Source organism: Adiantum capillus-veneris, chromosome 26 (genome assembly GCF_014529385.1).
Source record: "Adiantum capillus-veneris isolate H3 chromosome 26, ASM1452938v2, whole genome shotgun sequence".
In the NCBI taxonomy this organism is placed as follows: domain Eukaryota; kingdom Viridiplantae; phylum Streptophyta; class Polypodiopsida; order Polypodiales; family Pteridaceae; genus Adiantum; species Adiantum capillus-veneris.
In genome coordinates, this window is record NC_140956.1 from 34,142,823 (window position 1) to 34,168,509 (window position 25,687).

At 41.4% G+C, this 25,687-nt stretch overlaps 1 pseudogene; it reads right to left on the reverse strand.

The window, feature by feature from the left end:
- Positions 1 to 21,901: 21,901 nt before the first annotated feature.
- On the reverse strand, positions 21,902 to 24,127 carry LOC147423232 (uncharacterized; annotated as a pseudogene).
- Between the last annotated feature and the right edge of the window lie 1,560 nt (positions 24,128 to 25,687).

Sequence of the window (25,687 nt, forward strand, 5' to 3'; positions counted from 1 at the left end):
ATTACGGCTTAGGAGCACCATTGGGAGAGGAACCCGGCCACTACAGAAGGCCAGACGAGGTATATAGATTGGGACAAGGAGATCCAATGATGAGATTTGTAGACCATCGTAGAATTAGACCTTCTCAGGTGCAAAAATGGGTAAACAAGAAATACACGGGAAATAGAGATCCTAGAGATCATGTAGCAGTCTTTGTGCGTGTAATTAGAGCTGAAGAGGTGTTAGACTTCCCTACCCAATTTGCAAGGTTTGGACTAACCTTAGAGGAGAATGCAGCTACTTGGTTTGAATTTGTAGAGCGTAGAGACTTTGAGTCTATGGAGGAGGTGTTTGACGAGTTTAATGAGGAATTCTCACAAAGGGGGATAGCTCATAATACAGTCTCACAAATCCATAAATTCAAACAGAAAGATGGGGAATCTGTGCGAAAGGCAGCCCTACGACTAAAAAGATATGTTAAGTTCTGCCCTACGACTAAAAAGATATGTTAAGTTCAGTCTAGACTTATGCTTATATTTATCCAAGGACTAAGAAAAGAAGATCTCCAGAAGGACTTACATATGAAGAGGAGCACAACGTTAAATGAGTTAACTAAGGAGGCTCTTTACCTTGTAGACAATTCTGCAGTCTACAAAGAGGGTGAATTCAAGGATCTTGACGACGATGGAAGCTAGTTTGCTAAGACGGCACCGAAAGGAGAAGTAGCTGTAATCCAGGAGTAGCTTGTAGAGGAAGTGCTAAAAAAGATTAACATGTACGCCAAACCTCAGGCTAAATAGCCCAAGTGGTGTGCTATTGAATAAAAATGGACAAATCATGGGACAGAGGAATGTTATTATAACAAGGGGTATGTGAGAGAACGACCTTACGCTCCTCAGGCTAAGGTAGCATCTCCTCAACTTCCACCGATGCCTCAGTATCAAGTAGGCAACCTACCAAGACCTGTAGGTGTAGAAAGACCACAACCAGTGCTAGGGTAGCAACCACCCTACCAGGATTATGACCAGTCCGCATAAGATACACACCAACAGTAACCGAACCATAAGAGAAGGCTTTGGTGCCTATGCATGCATATTACGAAGATCCCAATGGATATGCTGCAAATCTTGCTTATTATCCACCGGAAGAACCCTCAACGTCAGAACCATGGAGCATGATAGGAAGTGCAGGACCACCAACCGCTACACAGACAACAGGAGAAGTAAGATATAGCTTGGATGAACAGGCATTGTTGTTCATAGCCAACAGAGGCATGGGCGGGCAGAGACATGTATACCAACAAAGAGGAGCTCAAGGAGCACCTCAACAGCCTAAGGGACCCTGCCACAAGTGTGGGGGAGACCATTGGCTAAGAGACTGTCCTCATGATGAAATCATTAGAGTCAACGCATATTGCACCGAGTGTGGAGTTACTCATTTGATTCTTGATTTCCCTAAGAACCCGAGCAAAGGAGAAAAAACTACCTTGAACATGCTGGAAGCAGTGCCTTCCAGTGGAGGGTCAGAAAACGAGACAATAATACCTATTCAGGCAGTGACACGAACCCAAGCTCAAAGAATGACAAACGAACCCATAATTGAAGAGCCAACAACGGATGCCCCAAGTTCAGAAATGAAAAATTAGAGAAGCACTTGGAAAGCTAGAAAGGCGCGTATGAAAGCCAGGAGAGAACGAGAGAAAACAGCTCTATCCGAGGAGTTAAAACACACAAAGCATAGATTAGAGCGGTTAGAGGATCTAGCTAGCCTAAGCTCACACACTGTGGCAACCATAGCATCCAAGGAAATAGCAGAACCCAAAATTGCAGAAGCAGGAGGATCAGTGTTGGCAGAAAAGGTAAATGAGCAGTTGGACACACTTTTAAAAGCTTACGAAGCCACACTCAAGAACAACCAAACCCAAGAGCAAAGATGGATGACTTATCCATATGCTAAATAGAAAAACAAAGGTTGGAAATGTGTCGAAAGATGATTGAAACAGCTCAATCCTTGATAGAAAACCCGCTTGGTAAACCTACAAGTTGGCATGAAGTGCCAACTCCAACCCCTATCAAACCAACTTTAGAGAAAAAAGTAGAAACGAAGGAAAGACTCACGAATGCCTCTGAGTCTAGGGGAGAGCCTATCATAGTGCCAAATACAACAGATGAGGCAAGTGACGGGTTCTAGCCTAAAACATTGGTAGAAATGGGTAAGGATTGTAACGGTCTAGATGACCTGTGGAAACAAATCCGTGATGCCAACAAAGCTAACAGGGGGAGTTACCACATGGATAGCACGAGAAAAGAGAAAAATGAGATCTTACCTCCTATTGAAGAATTTGAGGCAAGATCACAAATGAACTTTGATATTCATTCACAAGGGGGAGACCAGGGATCAATTAGTTCGAGGCACAACCAACCAGACTCGCTGAAAACTCTACCCTCTTACCTAGGAGAGTATGAAGCCAAGTGTGAGGTGAGAGAAATCCCATCTCAAAGACATTCTTCTAACAGAGTGATGGATTCACAAGGGTTGATTGAGTTATTGTCCACCCGGGTGGCATGCACAATCACATTAGCCAAACTCCTGAGGTTACGACCAAACATGTGGACCACTGTAGGCAAATTATTAGAAAAATTTGGAGTAAAAGACCCCACCTCGAAGCTCCAAGAAGGGATCAGAGAATTGGACAAGTCTCAACTAAACACTAGGCCAGTACCATTAAACAAGGTTGGAGAATATTGCGAGGGGGAAGATGGAAACACCACACTACCAGTAGAATTCCAAGGAGTAGTTTCCAAAGCCTTGTTAGACACGGGTATTAAATATAATGTGTTTTCATACGGAGTGTGGTGTCAGTTGGGAAAGAAATCCTTATCTAAAAGTACGATCCAAGTCAAGGGTGTCAACAAGAAGAAAACTGCAATTTCTGGTACCTGACACACTTCTGTTAGTTTTATGACAACGGGATTGTAGCTCAAGACTTTTTGGTCATTCTTGTTGGAACTATGAAAGGTAAAATAAACCTAGGACACACGTGGATGGTAGAAACCAAATGCACTATTGATTGGGGGACAGGGAGGGTCACAATGCAGAAACCAACTCTTAGCCCCGTCACTCAATCCATAGTCCCTGAAATATTACCCCCCGAGGAAATAAAACCCAAAACAATGCATGTCCAGGAGGTTGTACCATATGTCCCTATAGCCCAACTCTCTAAAGCTTCAACTTCTTTAGTTGAAAAAAAGCTTGAGACACACAAGACGCATCCTAATATAGGAAAGAAAACATACAAGCGGGTCCCTAAACCTTCTTTAGAGACCATGGCTGATGCTAAAAAACATGAGCCCTTTAAGAAACTCTCCACTCGCTCCCAAAAATGTAAGAAAATGTGGCGTTGGATTCCTAAATGACTATTGGAAGCCCAAGGATACTATCAAGGAAATGATCAAATCAGGGTGCCAAAACGTAAATCGTGTTCTTACCTATCACCTGATCCATGTGTCAAATCCTGTAATGACAAGGCCGATGGAAAATTGTGGGAAAGGAAAAATCACAAAACACTATACACTGGATCCGGAGCTATTATGAATTTCCAAGCGAGAAAGGCTTGTTTTTCTCAGCTCAACCATAGAAAAAATGAATGACGCTTCTTGCTCTTCATGTAGTTCCTATAAGGAAATAGAGTCTTCCACACAACCTCCACCTACCATTGTACATATCCATACAAACAAGAAAGAGTTTTCACCTCCCATTGTAAGTTCACCACCTACAACAACATTGCAAATAAAATCATGACAGAGTACCTTACCACCCTTGCAACTAGATGAAATGCAGGGGGCGGTCGAAAACTATTGGTCAAAGTCTTCACCTAGGAAAACTTGAAACAATTGGTTTCAAAAGGTGACAACATCATTCCAAAAGGTATGATCTACCCAAGGAAGGGGGGAGTATTTGCTGACATTCATCATTCACTCACTCCCCTCTCAACCTTCCTCCCTGGCCTCTCAATCTCCCAATCTTAGGGAATGTATATATAAAGCCTTATACTCACAAAAAACAAAAATAAAAAAAGTAAAAGAGTAAAGAACCACCAAACAAAAATCTAGAAACCTACGAGTTCTAGTACATGGCCCAAAATCATAAAAACACATTATGCACAAGGACACGACCTTTTGACACGACCCTTATAATATTATCACTCTAACCATCATCTATCTGTGTGTACAGCTATGGCTAGTATGATAGACTCATCCTCTCCTACCTTGGGTGAGAGGTACCCTCTTTACTTTGCACAAGTGTTTCACATAGTCTACCCGGTGCTTGCATATGAGTGGGATTTAGTAGATATGCTAGCGTATGAGAGGAAGTTCAAGGAGTTAGAATGGCTGATACGTCTCTTGACCATGAATGATCCATACTTAGTAGAGGACGTCTCTCCGATTGCACAAACTTACCCTATTGATCAAGATGACTATAGACGTCTAGTGATGTTCTTAGTGAACATTCGTGCCTCTAATGATAAGGAAGAGTTACATGATTACATGGATGGCACATATGTCACTCGGTGTCGAGAAATTTGCAGTCTTTCCAGAAAAGCACCGGACTTATGGCTGTGAGAGTTTGTGAGAGAACTCAAAAAAAAAAACTATATGAAGGAGTTAAACCATAGATGCCATGAAGACTAGGGTTTGGAAGGAAGTCCAATCAAAGAAGCCCCACTCTTTCTCTCTTGCACTCACACACACAAAGAAAGAACAAAAAAGAGAATGTCAAAACAACACAAAGATGAAAACATCAAGGCTATGGTCATATCATATCACGGGTAATATGAAAGCGTTAATAGATGAGTTAATGGCATTCAATCTTGGCTGACCAAATAGGATACGAATTGTTCTTTGGAATTGTAGTTTTGTGCTTACCATAATATATATATTTTGTCTAGTGATTGGGATTAGTTGTGTGTACAAATCCTCTTGGTTCATAGCCAGATAACTACACTTACATCAAAAGAAAAGTTATAGTCTATGAGAGGTAGTATGATGGGATCCAGTGATAGAAGTATTTCATTGAGCCTTTCTGAGCCAAAGAGAAACACTATACGTTGTTGAAAGTGTATTTCGCGGCTAATCCATACGTTAATTCTAATAGATTCTACAGAGTGAAAGCGATATAAATTATCATCATGTGGAATATTCATCTAGGATAACTCTAGTATCTGCAAAATGTAGATATGAGAGAAGAGAAGGGAAGAGAAGAGAAGAGAGTTTCCCTCCCAAGCCCTATTCTTGCCCGTAAGCAATAAGGATACTGCGGGGAGAGATGTACCTGTAGCAAGGAGAACCTAAAATTTTTAGAGAGGATGAATTACTAAGAGTGAGAGAGATAGGTTTGGTTAAGGAGATGAGATTAGATATATATATATATATATTGGATTAGAGATAAAAACAAAAACAACAAGAAATCAAGAAAAAATCAATGTAGAACACATCTTACTTGACAAACCCTTCAGCACCATTATTGATTTAGAGAGAAGAAGAGGAGAGAATTCAACTTTGATTGATACGCCAAATCCAAGACCTTCTTTTATTAGAGTTTATCTTCCAAGGATAGAGTGCAAGAATGGCTAGTCTTCCTCTAGGAGAAAGTGTAGGCTTTTAGGCTTATATTAATGGCTAAGTACAATTTGGCATTACTACTCCCTCCCTCATGAATTCCTCTCATCAATGGCTTGAATGCTTGAGTGGTTTTCAAGGAAGAAGAGGTCCCATTTTATAGGTGAAGGGAACCCCCAAGGGTTTACACAAGAAGAGAAGAGCCAATGTGAACAGAAATTGGAAAAGCTTGAAATGAGCTGTCCCTGCATGATGTGGGCAGACTAGGGTACAGTATTTTGATCATATCTCCTCAACCATGGCTCCAAATTAAAAAGAAAATATGGGCAAAAAATTCAACTCATTATCTACGACTTTAATTTTGAAATCTTTTTCCAATTTGGATTGGAACCTTGTGTAAAAAAATCATCAAAATAGGGTCCATTTCTGGCAGTAAAAGTCTTCCTGTGGTCCCCTTAGCCTAGACTTTCATTTGATTCCAAAGGACACCTCATGCCATATGAAAGCATGACATTGCTCCTTGACAAATTTTTGTAATCATGCTTGCAATAATGCATTAAAATAAGTTTATCTTTGAAATCATGCCACCTAGTGTCCCACTAGGTGGCATGATTTCAAATCCTAGTGTCCCACTAGGATTTGATTCTCTCCTAGTAGCTATTTAAAAAGAAATATAAGAAAAACATCAAAAATATATAGAATATATATATATTGGAGTTTACCCTAGATATAGGATCTAGCTAGGGTGTGAGATGATAATGAGATAGTAGAAATAAAGAATCAATGAGTTTTTGCTCCAATTTAAAGAGGTGGAGCTATTGATGCTTTTCCTATAGTATTTTTTGATGGTAAAGTAAGAATAGGTTACCCTTGAGATAAATAATAGGATGAGATGGAAAGCATAATATTATACTTAAATATGCATATGTACATTCTAGGAAATATAATTATGTATCTAAAAAGTTACAAGCTAACTCTTGTAGCATGTGTTCCCACTATGTACATGTCACAGCACGACATCCACCCCGTCTAAACCTGCACATCCTCTGGTATGTGCCACATTGTCTCTTTGTAATATTAACCCTGTTGTACATCTTCCTTGATTTCTTCTTCATTGGATGATTCCAAAGCTTCATCTTTACTTTGATCTTCACCTGTGTTTTTCTCTTCTTCCTCATCAACATCTTCTGGATCATTGTCTCCTCTTCTCTTAAGCATTTTGATCCTTTTTCCTGCAATGGGAATCTTTACTTCTGTACCATCTAGTTCAGACAATCTATAAGTAGCATTTTCATGCACATGATTTACAATATACGGTCCAAACCATCTTTTTGAAAACTTACGCATGACTGTGTGTTGGTTATCAAGGCTACTATCATACACTAAAACCCAGTCACCTTTGTCAATTTATTTTGAGCCGATGTCTCTTATCAAAGTAATCCTTGTTTTTCAACCTTGCATTTTTGAGTCGTTCTTTTGCAGCTTCAATGTCTCCATGTCTTCTCTCTAGTTGCCTTATGCGCAATGCAAGGAGATCTTCCCCACTAAGCCCCTCTTGCCAAGGTAGTACATTCCATGTGGGAATTGTATCTTCAATCGGCATCACTGGCTTTTGACCATACATTAGCTCAGCAGGCATGTAGCCATTTACTAAGCTATGTGTTGTACGATCAGCCCATAAAGCATATGGTAACAATTTTGGCTACTCACCAACTCTTCGTTCGCAAGCCTTGGCCAAAGCTTTGATGATAAAAGGATGCCCTCTTTCACTCTTTCCATTGCCTTCAGTGAATACAATAGGTAGCGTATGGCAGGAAAATGAGAAGGGAACAAGATCGTAGGAGGCATAATGGAGAGATGGGAGTTGATGGCGAGGAATATCATGAGTGTGTCCACCCTTCTTCTTCTTGAAATTGTGCCTTCAACCCTTAATTACAAGTGGTGTGGAGGTGTGGTGCTCATCTTTTGTGCATGGTGATGGTGATGATGATGGTGTTGTGATTATGTGATTAGGGTTCATGCTACAAGCATGTAGCACAAGAGTGTGTATGGATAGGTGTGTGTGTGTGTGTGTGTGTGTGTTTAGTGAGATCTCATGGCCTCCTTATATAGGGAAGGAGGGAAGGTTTTAGCAATATTTCTAATTGAGGTAAGTGTCCCACTCTGGTGACTAGGAAAATGGGGTGCATGTGACTGTGGCTCCCATCTTGTCTCCTCATTATTTAAAATACTAGAGTCAATAGAGAGAGAAGAAGAGAGAATGTGGGTAGGATGTAGAGGATAGGAGATATTTACAATAGTCTAGCTTTGGCTAGACATAAGCTTATTAGGGAGAGAAGAGAGAGGTAAGAAAATTATAAGAGAGGTTGTCGAAGGTGGATAATTGTTGATGAGGATGGATCCTCCAAAAATGGTGATAGAATCACTCTAGACTAGCCAAGACCTCATTAAAAGATCCTTGTCTCTTGTAATCATGCTTGAAGACTTGTAGAACCATAGCCATTCTAGAGGGAAGAAAATTGGGGATGGCCTGTGTCACCATTACACGAGAAAACTGGGGTCCACCACAAAAATCATAGCTCCGCGTTCATAACTCCAAAAATTCTGAAAACAATTGAGCTAAAAGTTGAGATCACGAGCTACATCTTTCATGTTGAACGCTCCTTCAGATTTGAGGTTCTTCTCTACTTAAAAAATTCAGCCAAATAATGTATTATTTGTGGCTGCAAAGGTCTTTTGGTGGTCCCCTTTGAGTGGACTTCTCTCTTGCCTTCAAGTGTAAGCTCCTTCATGTGTATGAAAACATGACCTAGAGTTTTGAAAAGATTGCCAATCATCTATATGGAGGTATTATTGAAATTTGAAAGTGGGGTTGAGGTTTGAAAATGAAAACTAGTGAATAAAATATTTGGTAGGGTGGAATAATATACATACATGAAAAATATATTAGAAAATACTAAAATATATAATGTAGTTTAGAATATATATATTTAATATTTAAGGTCAAAAGAGAGATCAACAAAGAAAGCTTGCTTATTTATGCTACATCGTGATTGATTAGCATAAGTCTTATTTATTTAATAAAGGCTAAAACATTTGTGAAAAAGAGAAGAAAAAAAATCAAAAGTAACTTATATAATAGGAAATATTTTTGGTAAAAGAGAAAAAAATATGGGGGGTTCCCATGCATGGAAAAGCATACCTCAACAGTTTTTGGGAACAGTGCTTGGAAGATCTCCAAAGGTTCGATGACTGTAGCACATGGTAGCAACTCAGGAACTCTCTACACTTTACATGTTTCAGAGGTTAAAAACCATGTAATTAATGTGATTGAGCAGCCAAGTGTGTCACTGTGGCATCGTAGGCTGGGACATATGTCAAAAAGAGGAATGGAAATAATTTCTCATTATGGTTATTTTCCTCGTTTTTCATTTCAAGATTTTGAGTTTTGTGAGCATTGTGTTTATGGTAAGCAAACACAGGAACTGCACAGATCAAAGAGGAATCGTAGGGACAAACGGTTAGCTCTTGTGCACAGTGATCTATGCGGACCAATGCCTAGTTTGTCACTAGGGGGAACAGCGTACTTTTGTACATTCATAGATGACTATTCTTGGAAAGTATGGTTTTACCTCTTGAAGCACAAGGATGAGGTGCTCAAGGTCTTTAAGACATTCTTGCAGCTTGTGGAGAATCAAAGTGGTCATAAGCTGAAGTGCTTAAGGACAGACAATGGTGGAGAGTACGTTTCCAAGGCTTTCCAAGACTTTTGTGAAGTAAAAGGGATAAAGCAGGAACTTACTGCACCATACAATCCTTCACAAAATGGAGTTGCAGAACATATAAATAGGACCATACAAGAGAAGGTTAGAAGCATGTTGTCAAATGCTGAATTGCCTGATGGATTTTGGGCGGAAGCAGTGGCTACAACAGTCCATTTGATCAACAGGTCTCCTAGTAGGGTTCTGGATAAGAGTAAAGTGGCCGAGATTCTTTCTATGGACAAGCAAGACACCTTTGTATAAGCATCTCAGAGTCTTTGGTTGTGAAGCTTATAGGCATATTCTTAAGGAGTTCAGGAATAAGTTAGAACCAAAGAGCAAGAAGTGTATATTTCTTAGCTACGGAGAATCGGGCGAGATGGGTTACCGACTTTGGGATCCTGAGTCCAGAAAAGTTATTCGTAGTAATGATGTGCATTTCAATGAAGCCAAGTTTCACGCTAAGCCAGAGAAGACAGAGGAGATCAGAAGAGTTGTCTTCAGGGAAGATGGATCTAGTGCTAGCACATCAAGACAGCATGGTCAGGCTCAAGAACAGCCTATAGTGGCTAGAGAGGCAGAATCAGCTGTGGTGAGACGTTCTGAGCGTGTCTCCAAACCACTTGATCGTTATGTGCCATCTCTAAATTATGTCATGCTCACAGATTGCGGAGAACCATCTTGTTACAAGGAGGCATTACAAGTGGTTGACTCGAAAAAATGGTAGTTGCCTATGCAATCAGAAATGGACTCGTTGCATAAGAATCAAACTTGGAAGTTGGCTTGGTTGCCTAAAGGTAAAAAGGCATTACCATGCAAATGGGTGTACAAGAAGAAAATTACACCTCATGATAATAAACCCAAGTAGTACGAGGCACGGCTTGTTTTGCTAAAGGATTTAAGCAGCAGAGCAGGGTATTGACTTTGATGAGATCTTTTCTCCGGTTGTCAAGATGACTACTTTGTGGTGTGTACTTGTGTTGGTTGCTAAAGACGACATGGAACTTGACCAGAGGGATGTCAAGACGGCGTTCTTGCATGGTGATCTTCAAGAAGATGTTTATATGCAGCAGCGAGAAGGTTTTGTTGAGAAGGGAAAGGAAGACTTGGTGTGTCAGTTAGAAAAGACTCTTTATGGTCTAAAATAGTCATCAATGGAGTGGTATCATAAATTCTACTCGTTCATGCTCTCTCAAGGCTACAAACGTAGCAATATGGACCATTGCCTCTACACTAAGCGAGCTAAAGATGGTAGTTTTCTGATTTTGGTCCTTTATGTGGATGATATGTTAATTGCCAGGAAATGCAGGGATGAAATTTCAGCTCTTAAGTCAAAAATGGAAAAGTTTTTTGACATGAAAGACATGGGTGAGGCAAGTCATATACTGGGTATGCATATCCAACGAGATAGGTCAAAGAAAATGCTTTACTTATCTCAGGAAGAGTATATTGACAAGGTGTTGCAACGTTTCCATATGGACAGGGGAAAGGCATTGATGACACCGTTTCCGTGATATGTGAAACTAAGCAACCAAGATTGCCCACAGTCTGAGGTGGAAAAGGTTGAAATGGATACGGTTCCATATGCGTCTGCATGTGGGAGTTTGATGTATGCATTGATTGCTACACGTCCGGATATTGAATTTGCAGTGGGAGTGGTTAGCAGATATATGTCAAATCCCGACAAGCAACATTGGGAGGCAGTGAAAGGTATCATGAGATACTTAAAACATAGAAAGAGTATGCGCATATGCTATGGTAGTCAGGATTTGAGGGTCACAGGATACACTGACTCAGATTATGCAGGAGACTTGGATAAGAGGAGATCCACATCAGGGTATGTCTTTACATTGGCTGGAGGTGCCATATCATGGCGATCTCGACTATAAGATTGTATTACGCACTCTACTACAGAAGCTGAGTATGTTGCAACAAATGAGGCATGCCACAAGAAGCTATTTGGCTTGGTAGATTGGTAGCAGACTTGGGAATCAAAGTAGATATGCTAGAGTTATATTGTGATAGTCAAACTGCTATACAATTGGCAAAGAATCCAGTGTTCCATTCGAAGACTAAGCATATTGATGTGAAATATCACTTCATTAGGGAAGTAATTGAAGACAAGCAGATACAATTGATGAAGATCCACACCAAGGACAATCCTCCTAATCTACTCACAAAGGGACTTCCAGGAGAGGGCTTTCTGCATTGTCGTGAGTTATTGGGCATTAGATAGATGGCAGCCATGTAAATCTTTGTACATTTATGTTCATAGATTTACGGTTACTTAAAGTGCCACATTGGAATTTAAGTGGGAGGTTGTTGGGATTAAAGCCCAAGTGGCCTCTTATACGGATATGGTCAGCCACCCGCCTAACTCTTTGTATATACTCACTTATACTTTTGTGGATAATAAGGTTTGGGAGATAACCCTTCAAACGATTTCTCGGCGTAGTGTGTAAGCTATTTGTGTATGTGTGTGTGTGTGTGTGTGTGAGAGTCAAAAAGTACCCATATGCTTTCCTGTGTATCCTCTTGAATTCTTGTTCAGACCAATCCTCCTGTTTTGTTAGAGTACTTAAGTAGCTTCCAATAAGAAGCCAATCACCTTCATAAAGATCTTTTAAGAACAATTCAAGTGAATTAGTCATGCAGATATTGTTACCTTTGACATGAGAGATAGAATAGAACTTTGTGCCTACATCGTCTCCCTCGTCAATCATTTGTGACTCATCTTCATACCTTGCCCTTGATAGCATATCTACCACTGTATTGTCTTTACCTGCAATATTCTTAAACTCGGGACTTAAGGGCTTAATGTAGGCAATCAACCACAACATAGCAATGTCTAGAGTTGAGCAGCTTGTAATCATCCCAAGAAGTGGTAGACAATCTATTTCTACAACCACACATGCACCAATTAGGTACTCTTTTTCATTTTTCAAGGCTGTAACCATACCCCATAACTCTCTCTTTATATGTGGATAGTTTGTTTGGTGAGCACTTAGTACCTTTGCTCCAAATCTCACCACATACCTGTGTCCTTCTTTGTCATCCTGCCCTATTGTCCATCCAATCCCTGTAGAACTGGTGTCTACTATCACAATTACTGGCCTTTGACACTCATAGTCTACCTTTCTCAAAGCTAGTGCTGACTGGAGCAGTTCCTTTAGCTTTCTCATGGCTTTTACATGTGCTTCTGTCCATTTAAACTTTTGATTCTTTCTAAGCAGTTGATAAAGAGGATCAGCTACATGTGCATAATGTGGAATCCAAATAACATAAAAGACACATGCTCCCATGAACCTTCTAACCTCAGTGATTCTAGTGCACGTTTCTTTGATTTTTTGGATGGCATCTACCTTTGTTGTACAAGGTTTTTTAACATATGGCCCGCACATGTGCCCTATAATGAGCACTTCATTGACACCAAACATAGACTTTTTCCATGACAAAGTAAGATTCACTTCCTCCAACCTAGACAAAATTTTATCACAATCATTTATGTGATTTACCACAAACCTGCAACATCCCCTGAGATCCAAAGCTTCATCTTTCTCACTTTCTTCACATCCTTTGATAGGCAAATCATCAATGAAAGGCATTGTGATTTGAGGATTAAAGTCATGTAAGACCTTATTCATCCCATTCATCATATGTGCAACCGAGTCGGTTGTTCACTGTGGCAAGGTACACATCCTTACCAAACCCGAAGGTGTCCTCATGGTTGTCAAGTCTCTGCTTTCGATTGCAAGCTAAAATTGATCATACCCTGAGTACAGATCTCCCATCAAGTAGATTGCCTCCCTGCAAATGCCTCTGCAAACTCATCCACAATCGGACCTGTACCTACATTTCTAATTGTCACCTTGTTCACTGGTTGCATATCCTGAATGAAGCGTAGAGCACCATTCTTCTTTGGAACTATGAACCATCTATTTGAGTATGGAGCACAAGAAGGCTCCAAAATTTCCATTTTGATCTTCTCATTCAATAGCTCTACTAACTTTGGCAAATGAGCCTTTGGAACCGGAATAGGCCGTAGATTCCAAGGCACATGAGGTATTGTGAAAATTACCGTAGGAGCTACAATAAAAGGATCAACACATCCTATCTCATGTGGCTCAAATGAAAAAGCATTACCATGCTTTGAAAGAATTTCTTTGAAGCACTTTGTCTCCTCCTGTGTTAGAAACTCCTCGCAACCAATCTGCAACTCTTGAAAAGACTCCTTTGTGAAGGTTTGACCGATCTTTTTAGGATTCCTTAAACTTGGTTGCAAAGAAGCTTGCTCAATCGTTTCCCTGTTGTTGGGTGGTAAGGGTGAAGCTACTGGTTTCACCTTCTTTGCTACACTCTTGTATTTAGTTTCAACATGGACTTCTGGGCCAACTGTTTGGTTTTCTTTAAAAGCTTCTATTACTTGATACATTTCCATAGATCAAACTTCCACAACTTCATTTTCAAGATGCAAATTAGACCCCATTATAGCATCAAGCTCACCCATAGTATCTACAAAAGAAACTTGTTCACACAAACCCAAAACATTTTCACTAGGCTCTAGCAACCCACTCTCTTTCATGCCCATTTGTACATTATGTACATATTGCCTCTCATATCTCTTCAAATCTTCAAGTTTTGTAAAACATACCGATCCATTCCTTGTTACCAAGGAGCCCATTGAGAAAGTTTCACCTATTTTTGGATCACGCGGGACCCTTTTTCTTTCTATACCACTGCAATCCCGCTTTACAATGGTACTTGGCCAAAACCCATCATTTCCCTATGGTCATGAAACTCTTTGCTCACCTTTGGTAGAGGATGTTCTTTGAGGTTGTCACGATTTCTTTCATGGTTTACACAAACTATAAGAAATTGGATAGCACGTTTACCACCTTTGCTGTGTATCCTAGATATGTTGAACCATCGTCCATTACCTTTGTTTCCATTCGAACTCCCAGAATGTAGGGCTGTCCAAGAATGAGATGATATGAAGGTGTATCCTGTACAAAGAAGTTTTGATCAATCTTTACATCACCTATTGTCACCTTCACACTTGGACATGCAACATACAATTGACCGGATGAATTGTTTGCCACTTTTACCATCCAACCATGATCTGTGTCCATCGGCCATTTGCATTTGTTGTAGAGACTCTTTGACATTTTGTTTATTTTTGAACCATGGTCAATCAAGGCAACAAATGGTTCTTCAAGATCACCTACCTTGACCAAAGTTTCTATAGTAGCTCTTGCCCAATGACTTCGTGAATAGTAGCTCCTAGGAATAGCTTCATCTTCATAATCATCATTTGAGAAATGCATTTGCTTTACTGTCCCACTAGATTGGTAGCATCCTACCACACCTCCATCATCCTCCTTATTTTGCAACTGCATCCCTTGTATCTTCCAGGTTTCTCCATCAACCTGTGGACAAGAAACCTCAGCAAGAGTTTGCCTCTTTCTCTTGATGATGTCAATGATCTCCTCGTGGAATTCAGGCTTTGCAATCCCAAGGACTTCTCCGAGAGTGAACTCAATCTTGCTATTGAAAATCCTTTCCTCCAAGACTTTCTTTAAATTTGTAGCAACCTCAATATCAGATTTAGTTTATAAGTTGGGCCTTTTGTCTTACATTTTGTTGGCTCTTTCTTCTTTCCTATTGTAGACTCCTCCATGAGTACTTCAGGTGGAGATGCTCCTTGTGCAAGGATGTTTGAGAAGGCATTGAGTCGCTTCTTCCCTCACTTCTAGAAGCTCTTTTTGATGGTCCTTCATCATCATTATCACGTCTGCGCTTCTCTTCTACAATAGCCTCATTTTGTTGGAATTTATTAATGTAGGCATGCACTGACAATGAGTCCACTGGATCATTCCATCCTGTTTCTAAACGTATGCAATCACTTGCTTCATGTAGAATCTCTTTTGTAAGCTTTCCCTTTTTAGCTAATTGCATGACATTTGGCCAAATTTGACCATGATGGTCACTCACCTCTTCATCACTAAGATGCTCAATTTTTACTCCATAAGTAGCTGCCTCAATTGAAGAGGTGGCATGGTTAGTTGCCATATCTTCAACTAAGGTTTGCATTCCCCCCTTCCCAAAGTTAGTTCTCAAGGGTAGACCTGTCTCTCTTAAGTGGATTCTACCATCCTTAAAAAAGACAACATCTTTTATCAAAGCATCACTAAAATCATCACAATCGCTTCTTGCATGGCCTGTACTAGCACACCAAATACATCTATTAACAAACCCTTCTTTGGGGTGTTGTCTTTGCCTAGGAAGTGGCCCTGATGGTTGGCCTTTTTCTTCAAGATTTGCAAGCTTCACCTTCAAGTCACGCATTCCCTTCACAAGCTCATCTAGCATGGACTCATCAAACTTAGGAGCGATAAAAGTAGGCTTTACCATTTTGTCAAAAGTTGAGGTGGAAGGACTTGTAGTGTTTACTACCATCCTGTTCCTTCTTCTTTGTCGTTTGGTAAATAGTGAGACAACACCTTCAACTTCATTCCAGTCGGTCTTTAGTCCTTGCTTAGCATCTTTATCTTCAAGAAGAAGCTCCAAATTTTCTTAAAACTCTTTACCTGCAGCTTGTAAGAAAAGATCTGTCTTCTCTGCATCTAGTGTGGCCCTTTCTGTCCTGGTGAGTTGTGCATAGCGCCGCTCAAATTCCCTAAGTAGATATGTTATTGATAGTCCTTGCTTTGGATTGAGACCTATTCTAAGAATGTCCTTTTGGTCACTCTCTCAAGGTCCTCCATGACATATTTCTCCTTCAAAGCTACTTTGAGTTCTTCCTAGTTTCTCCCATGCCCATCTTTAATTCTCCTAACATGTTCCCTATTTTTTGGAGCAACAACTAGCTCAAAGCTTTGAATCATCTCACCTTCTGACATGCGATGCAGCTACATCTCCTTCACATACTCGGGTAAGTATTTGATCACATCTTTGCCATTGAGTTGATCCATTCTGTTGACGACCACTTGTATGGCCTTCGTTGTGCTGAAATATCTCTTCTTTCAGTGATATGTTGTTGTTGCATGAACATTGCAAATGCTTGAAACATTTGCATTGTTGCTGGGTCAAAATGCATACCCTGTTGGTCAACATGATCATCCATGGCTACCCAAAAACTCTCACCCTGGCACTTTCGCATCGGGTACACCAAAAATATGTCGAGAAATTTACGGTCTTGCTAGGAAAGCATCGGGCTTATGGCTGTGAGAGTTTGTGAGAGAACTATAAAAAAAACTATATGAAGGAGTTAAACCATAGATGCCATGAAGAATAGGGTTTGGAAGGAAGTGCAATCAAAGAAGCTCCACTCTTTCTCTCTTGCACTCACACACACAAAGAAAGAACACAAAAGAGAATGTCAAAACAACACAAAGATGAAAACATCAAGGCTATGGTCATATCGTATCATGGGTAATATAAAAGGGTTAATAAATGAGTTAATGTCATTTAATCTTGGCTGACCAAATAGGCTACGAATTGTTCTTTGGAATTGTAGTTTTGTGCTTACCATAATATATATATTTTGTCTAGTGATTGGGATTAATTGTGTGTACAAATCCTCTTGGTTCATAGCAAGATAACTACTCCTACGTCAAAAGAAAAGTTATACTCTATGAGAGGTAGTATGATGGGATCCGGTGATAGAAGTATTTCATTGAGCCTTCCTGGGCCAAAGAGAAACACTATACGTTGTTGAAAGTGTATTTTACAGCTAATCCATACGTTAATTCTAATAGATTCTACAGAGTGAAAGCGATAGAAATTATCATCATGTGGAATATTCATCTAGGATAACTCTAGTATGTGCAAATTGTAGATATGAGAGAAGAGAAGGGAAGAGAAGAGAAGAGAGTTTCCCTCCCAAGCCCTATTCTTGCCCATAGGCAATAAGGATACTGCGGGGAGAGATGTACCTGTAGCAAGGAGAACCTAAAATTTGTAGAGTGGATGAATTACTAAGAGTGAGAGAGATAGGTTTGGTTAAGGAGATGAGATTAGATATATATATATATATTGCATTAGACATGAAAAAGAAAACAACAAGAAATCGAGAAAACATCAATGTAGAACACATCTTACTTGACAAACCCTTCAACACTATTATTGATGGAGAGAGAAGAAGAGGCGAGAAGTCAACTTTGATTGATATGCCAAGTCCAAGACCTTCTTTGATTAGAGTTTATCTTCCAAGGATAGCGTGCAAGAATGGCTAGTCTTCCTCTAGGAGAAAGTGTAGGCTTAGGCTTATGTTAATGGCTAAGTACAATTTGGCATTACTACTCCCTCCCTAATGAATTCCTCTCATCAATGGCTTGAATGCTTGAGTGGTTTTCAAGGAAGAAGAGGTCCCCTTTTATAGGTGAAGGGAACCCCCAAGGGTTTACACAAGAAGAGAAGATCCAATGTGAACAAAAACTGGAAAAGCTTGAAATGAGTTGTCCCTGCATGATGTGGGCAGACTGGGGTCCAATATTTTGATCATATCTCCTCAACCGTGGCTCCAAATAAAAAAGTAAAAATATGGGCAAAAAACTCAGCTCATTAGATACGACTTTCATTTTGAAATCTTTTTCTAATTCGGATTGGAACCTTGTGTAAAAAAATCATCAAAATAGGGTCGATTTCTGGCTGCAAAAGTCTTCCTGTGGTCCCCTTAGCTTAGACTTTCATTTGATTCCAAAGGACACCTCATGCCATATGAAAGCATGACATTGCTCCTTGACAAATTTTTGTAATCATGCTTGCAATAATGCATTAAATTAACTGTATCTTTGAAATCATGCCACCTAGTGTCCCACTAGGATTTGATTCCCTCCTAGTAGCTATTTAAAACTAAATATAAGAAAAACATGAAAAATACATAGAATATATATATATATATATATTGGAGTTTACCCTAGATATAGGATCTAGCTAGGGTGTGAGATGATAATGAGATAGTAGAAATAAAGAATCAATAAGTTTTTGCTCCAATTTATTGAGGCGGAGCTATTGATGCTTTTCCCATATTATTTTTTGATGGTAAAGTAACAATAGGTTACCCTTGAGATAAATAATAGGATGAGATAGAAAGCATATTATTCTACTTAAATATGCATATGTACATTATAGGAAATATAATTATGTATCTAAAAAGTTACAAGATAACTCTTGTAGCATGTGTTCCCACTATGTACATGTCACAACACGACAACGGATGATGAACTTGTTATTCTTGATGATGACAAGGATAGGGGTTTAGCCTTAGGGTTACCTCCCAACCTCTACAATATCCTATTCCCTTGACTCTGTATGGGGAGTGCAGATAATTAGATTAGGGTTCCTTATGTTGTTTGATTGTGTTCAATAAGGGTTGGTGCATCTTCCCACTGATGTGCCTCCTAGAGGTATTCTTTGTGTTTTTTAGTGTGTACAGGAACGTGGTACTATTGTTAGGATTTGGACCTTCATGGAATCTTTCTCTCGTTCACTCTTCAAATCAAGCGCGATCATCAACACAAACAGGTGTTTCTTGATCATTAGCATTACCCCTTGTCTTTGTTTTTGCATCCATGATTGTCTGCTTTAAATGTGATTAGTAGCACAATATTCCGCACATTTGCTTAGATTAAACATTAAATTGTATATGATTTTCTATCACAATCCCTTGTCTAGGTTTTAGAATCAAGTAGTCTAACTATGCTAGTTTGACCAAGTCAGGAGTTAGAGATCTTCTTTTAATACCATGGGGAATACGTTCCTAGTAATCGTTGGTTACTTTAGGTTCTTAATCCGATCTAGGCAGCATTATGTGCAATATACTAGGGCTTTCTAGTGGGCTTAGTCCCTATTGACCTTTAGCTAAGGTATTATAAAGGGAGTTTACTAGTGTGATGAGAGTGGGGAGTGTAACAATGTTATATGACCCCCCAAAGTTACAAAATTAAATGCTGAAACGAACAAACAAAAAAAATCAAAAGTGCCACAATGTAAAATCTTAAGCTGGAAGAGAAATCCTAGCTAGTGGGATTGATTTGTGGCCCCTATTGCATGCGACTGAACCAAGATTCACTTTTCAACATAATGCTCACTCTATGTATCGCGCTCGGCTAGATCGTTGGTATCTTTTTCACATGTAACAGTATGATGAATTTGTATGCAAGTTAAGGATTTATTATGCTATGTGTCTTTCATATCATTTTCCTGTATGCTTGAAGCTTCATTTTGGCTCTTTTCATGCCAATGATCGCATGCCCAAGAAGAGGCTTTTGCATATCAATAATGCTTATCTTAAGCATGATGTAAGGTGCAGCGGAATGATTGTTTGCGCTTTGCTCAAGATGAGTGCTCCGAACTGTGCTCAAGGTTCCTTTTGTTCTTATGGAAGGGAGAGCCTTCCGTTCTTAATGAGAAAATGCTATGATCACAAACAAAGTTAATGGACACTGTGCGTGCAAGTGTATGAGACTGAGAGATAGAGAGAGAAGAGAGATACGACACCAGAGACGTAAAACCCTGCTCCGAAGGCCCCACTCTTATCGGCGAGAGTGGTCTACTATTGATTGCACAATCTGGTACAAATGAATGCAAGTGACTGATGCAAGTCTAGGCTATGTCGACGATGACGACGGTGATGACGACAACTTTAGGGATGAAATCTGTGGTCTTCTTTCTGCTGAATTTCTGGATTGTTTCGGTGGCTGAGAATGACTGTTTTGGCTGCGTTTCTTTGGCTGAAAATGGGGGATCTTCTACAATGCTGTCCAATAGGGCTGAAAACGCTAACCTTCTGATGCGACATTGGTCGAAAACCAAAAACGCTGGCTGATTGCTGAGCATTAATGAAAACGCTGGCTGTTCTGATGTGCTATTGATGAAATCCAAAAATGCTAATGCATCTGGTTCTGCTGGTGATCATGGGGGAAAACGCTAGGGCTGGTTTCTGTCGGCGAGCTTTGCTTGGGAAAAACGCCAGTCTTCTGTGAGAGGTGGCGCTAGCAAAAACGCTGGCCGAAGGGGGGAGGTCTCACCAAGGGAGGCTTGGAGAGGGTCTTGTTGAGAGACGGGGAACACCTGCTGCTTGGGGGCCTGTTGTGCTCCTTGCTCATCTGCCCAAGAGTGCTAACTTGGGTTTGCTTATATATTAACTTATCAAAATTGCCCTACCTACTTTTATTGGGAAGTCACTTTAAAATAATAAGTGAAAAATACCAAAAATAGGGAAAATAGGCTAAATGCACTGGAAAAATTCCCTAACTGATTCTAATGGATTCTGATGGGAATACTAATTTTGATGGGTATACTGATGATCATACTGTGTGCACTAGAGGATATGCATCTATACTAAGCGACTGGGCATGCACGGTCTACGAATAGACTCACAAAAGTGCCAGATCACTTCTAATCTAGACTGACTGGACTGATTGAACCCTCATCATGTTGTAGCTTGTCCACGGACACATAGGGTTGGATGTGTCATGTGACATCCCCTCCTTTTCAAAGTGAGGTACTGGTACTGAACTGTATGGCGTCGAGAGAGATTGCCAATAGCATCCGGAATCCTGGAAGGGACTCTTCGTCGGCCCACTCTGATGTGTGGGTCGTGCGGTACTTGAACTTCATAAAGGTCTACAATGACTTCTTCTTTGGGCCGCGCCGAAAGCGACACAAAGTCTTCTGTGGCTCCTTCGATGCTTCAACTGCGTCTAGAATCATGCTTCTTCCTTCTTCAAGAATCTCCATGGTTGAAAATTCCTGAAACCATCCCCAACACAAAACCATGAACATACCTATTCCATGTAAAGCGAGTGGAAAAAATCTCGTCTTCGCTAAAGACTGTGTATGCAAGTAGATAAACATAGCGACGGAGTGACAACCCATTCATCAAACAGATGCAAACAATGAGATCGAATCTTTCTCTTATGATCTAAAGCAATCTACTTTGGCAATTCATAATGGAAATGCCCATGCTTGGTGCTCACACTTTCATGTGCTCGTTCGGAAACTATGTCATGCCAAGGAAGAGACCTGGAATGTGACTTCCTTACATACATACTTTTCAGCTTTTCATGAAAAATCCGCATACATTCGTGCTCATCCATGAGAGAAACGTGCTCAACATACCATAGTTACATGGGACAGCGGGTTGGAGTCAGGAACGGGGTCGGGAACGGGGACGAGACGGCAAAAGTCAGGAAACAGGGACGGGGGTCGGAACGGCAAAAAAAAAAAGAGTGTTTTTTTGGCATTTTTTGACCTACACACATGCCACACACATAGAGCATCACTTTGACCATAAATTTACACTAAATAGACCAAAGAACACGAGTCATATAGGCGGAAATGTGCTAATAAAACATCGACGATCGATGGATACAAAATGAGAAGTGCATGCCACAAGGGCTCAAGAGTCAAAAAGCCTAAAGGACTTAAGACAAGCCTGAGGCCTCAAGGATAACAAAAAGTACAAAGGGCTATGTAGTAGGTAGAGTCGTAGACTCAAGAGTCTAGACTCGAGAGTCGAGTGATCAATGATCATCAAACTCAAGAAGTGCTCGCCTGTTGAATCTCCATATCGTCGTCGTAGTCGAGGTCGTCAGCGACGTATGAGAGCTCGGGAGGCTCACATTGAGGCTAGAAGTCCTCCTCTAGCTCCTCCAAAAGAGTATCGGCCATAAATGGATTCTCTTGTGTCATCTCCCACTCAGTGAAGGGATCTGCCTTGTGTGTGATGCTCTTGGCAAGCATGTGCAAGTTAGCGCTCACAAACACCAAATCATTAGCCCTCTGAACCCCAAGGCGATTCCTCTTCTTAGAGGCAATTCAGCTGTACACACTCCATAGTTGCTCCAAGCAACTAGTGGTACATGCTTGGCTAAGGACACGAACAACCAAGCGCTGCAAATGTGGGCCATCTCCTCCATAGTCCTCCCACAAAAAAACCGAGCCAATCTTGTTGCGATCAAGCTGTGCATCTACACATCCATAGGAGCCCTTCTTTTGCCTGTAGTTAAGTAGCTCGTCTCTAATCTTGCGCCTAATGTCACTGCTAGGCTCAAGGCGCTCTAATGCAAGCCACCATCCTTTGCTCACCACCTTGTCGGTCTCTTGACGCCTTCCTTGAAACTCAGGGTCAAGCACATAAGCTGCCGCATGAAGTGGAGATTAGTATCCATTCCACCTCGACTCACACAAGCCATGAATCTCCGCATACTGAACAGAGTCAGGCATAAGCTTCTCAAGTGCCTCTATCATCCGATCCATGGCTTTGTAGACTTTGCCAATGCATGGTTGCAAGCCATCCACCACTCGAAGTAGGTGTAGAATAGGCTTGACCATGGCGTCAAGAGTCTTCACCTCCTCCCACCAAGCGGCGTCGTTGGCCCATTCTCGGCATTTCAATCCTATTGCTGATGTAGACTCCGGCATGGCCTGGAACTCATCATTGAGAAAGAGGCCCCTTAAGGCTCCGCCACATGTAGACAAGCGGCCTAGCATAAGCCAATTGAATGCAAATCTTGTCTCTGAATATTTGAGCAAGGACAAGTGGCTCCTCTTTGAGAATTCATAGCGCACTTTTTGATGGTTGAGCACAAAGGAGACAATTCGAGAGGCGTCACCAATGGTGGGTGAAATCCATGACAAGTTCCCTATGTCCTTGAGGAGGTTATTGAGGCAATGCGCCATGCAAAATGTGACATGGATGTTGGGATACATGCCCTCAATGATAGCTCCGTCTGCCCTATTTGACACCTCTCCATCTGCAACCATACAAAGGACATTCTCCGGGCCGGTGATCTCTATGGTGCTTGTCCACTCCACAGCAAGCATCTCGGTAGCCTTTCCACTATCGGATGCATCATGTGACTTCACAAAGTACATCTCCCCCCGAGAGTAAGCCACCACCCCGTGGATGGACGGCTTGCGGGTGTCGCTCCATCCATCTACAAGGAGAGAGACGCCATTGGTCTCCCACAAATCCTTTGTTGCTTGGGCCGCTTGCTCCACGGCAAGCTTCTCTTTGTCAAGGAGGGTGGTGCGAAGCCTCTCTGATGAAGGTGGCACATAAGAGAAGCCATATTCCCCTATTTTCGTAACCATGGTTTGAAAGTATGGAAACCTATCCACACAAAATAGAGCATGTTGTGTTAGTATGGAGAGTCTAGAGTTGAGAAGTTATAACCCATTATGAATACAAAATGGAAGATTGCAGTGTGCATATGCCAAGGGAAACTCACCGCGAAGCATGGAAGGTAATGTGGTCGTGGAAGAAGAATCGGGCAACCGACCTATCCACCTCTTCCTTCAATTTAGATTTCCAATTTTTGTTGAGAGTGCTTTGGCGATGCGGAACAGAAGAGGACGGTGTAGATGCATGGCTCTTGAAGCTTCAAGAGATTCGTCAAGGTTGTCTTCCCTTTGCTCTCGCGGTGTCGCCATGGCGGAGGGATCAACGGCAACAAAACGGCCCCTCTTGGCCGCTTCCGCAACCTCATACACCGTGAGCTTCTCAAGAAGATCCAACCTCTTCTCGGGAGCTACATGAGGGCAAAACTTCACCTCGTGACCGGGTTCATGAAGAAGATGGGCTCGCACTTTGTTTGAACCACCCGTTCTCTTGTATGGGCATAGCTTGCATGTCCATGGTCTTGCATCGCCACCTTTGCCATGCGTGCTAAAGTCGACTTCATCCCACCATGACCAAGTTTGCACAGCGGGCCTCCTTCGAGAAGAACCGGCTTGAGAAGTGGAGTTGGCTTGAGATGACATGATGGTGGAGAGACTTGAGAGAGTAGAGCTTAGAAGTTAGAGGAGTTAGAGGAGATCTTGTGTGGAGAGAGCGTAGAGGAGAGCTTCAAAGTGGGTAGAAGAGGGAGAGAGTGGAGACTCAAGGGTTGCGTGTAGAGCACAAGGGCCACGGCGCGTAGTCATGCTTGAGCCTTGAGCAATGAGGCTATGACTAGAGAGGAGAGCTTGAGCCTTCAGGGAATAAGTATTAAGAGGCCCAAGGGGGCTTTTATAGCCTCCCAAGGGCCAAGCCCCCCCAAAATATGGCAGTTGGGCTACAAATATCCGTTTAATGAAAATTGCCGTTCCCGGTCGTTCACTCCGTCCCCGTCCGATCGGTCCCCGTCCCCCTGCGACCCGCCCGTCGGGAACCTCTTCCAACCATCCCAAGGCGTCCCTGGCCGTCCCCGGCCCGGTTACGGCCGTCCCCGGCCCTAGGGCCCGTCCCCTGTAACTATGCAACATACAATATGTCATGCCTAGGAAAAGGGATCACATAAAGATGCTGACTAAAATACAGGAAACGATCACGAATGAAACACTCGAACAATGCGTGCGTATCAATCATGCGAACAAATAATACTTCCTGTGAAGGTTCTTGAAACCTAGGCTCGAGAGCCGAGATCTGTTCTTCCTGACTGATTGAATCGTCCTGTGGGGGTTCTTTGGACCTCGACTCGAAAGCCAAGATCGGTTCTTCTTGATTGATCGAATCTACAACGAGATTAGCTTTGCTAGAAAAAGCATCCACTAACACATCATCCTTGTCAACAATCACATCATCTTTATGCAACTCATCATGCTTGTGAGAAATCACATCTTGATCATGCAAATCATCATGCTTGTCATTGTCATCCAAATCATTATGCAAATCATTGGCATCCAAATCATCATGCTTATCATTATCATTCAAATCATCATGCAAATCATTGTCAATCAAATCATCAGCATGCTTTACACAATCATGCAAATCTTGTGTGTCATTCTTTGGAGAGGACGAGATGGAGAGAGTCTCCTTTTCTTGATCCTGTTGAATCTGTACTTGCATTTGAGAAAAGAATCGCAACATCTCTTGCATTCTTGCTTTGGTCTCGCGGTCATATTCTTCTTGTCTTGCTTTGGCTTCCAAGCAGGCTCGCTTGCTCGCACGCGCTATGGTTGCCATTCGTTCTTGGTATTGGTGCTCTATGGCTGCTATTCTCTTCTAACTTCTTGTCCATCATCCTCTTGTAGAAAGCCTCCATAGGATTTAGTGCAATCGGTGTCGTAGATGGTGAAGGGGGAGGGTCGGAAAAACCTCCCGGTGGGGAAAATTCTTCTTCGCCTCTTTCATGCTCATCACCTCCAAGCGAAGTATCCATTCCGCTTCGAGTGATGACCATCCACTGAAGTCGTGGGTTCTTGTGGTTCTTGGGGTCTTGGGTTCTTAAGTTCACGAGGAACTTGGGTTCTTGGGGGTCTTGGGTTCTTAAGTTCACGAGGAACTTGGGTGCTTGAGGGTCTTCGGTTCTTGGGTTCTTGGGTTCTTGAGGATCTTGAGGT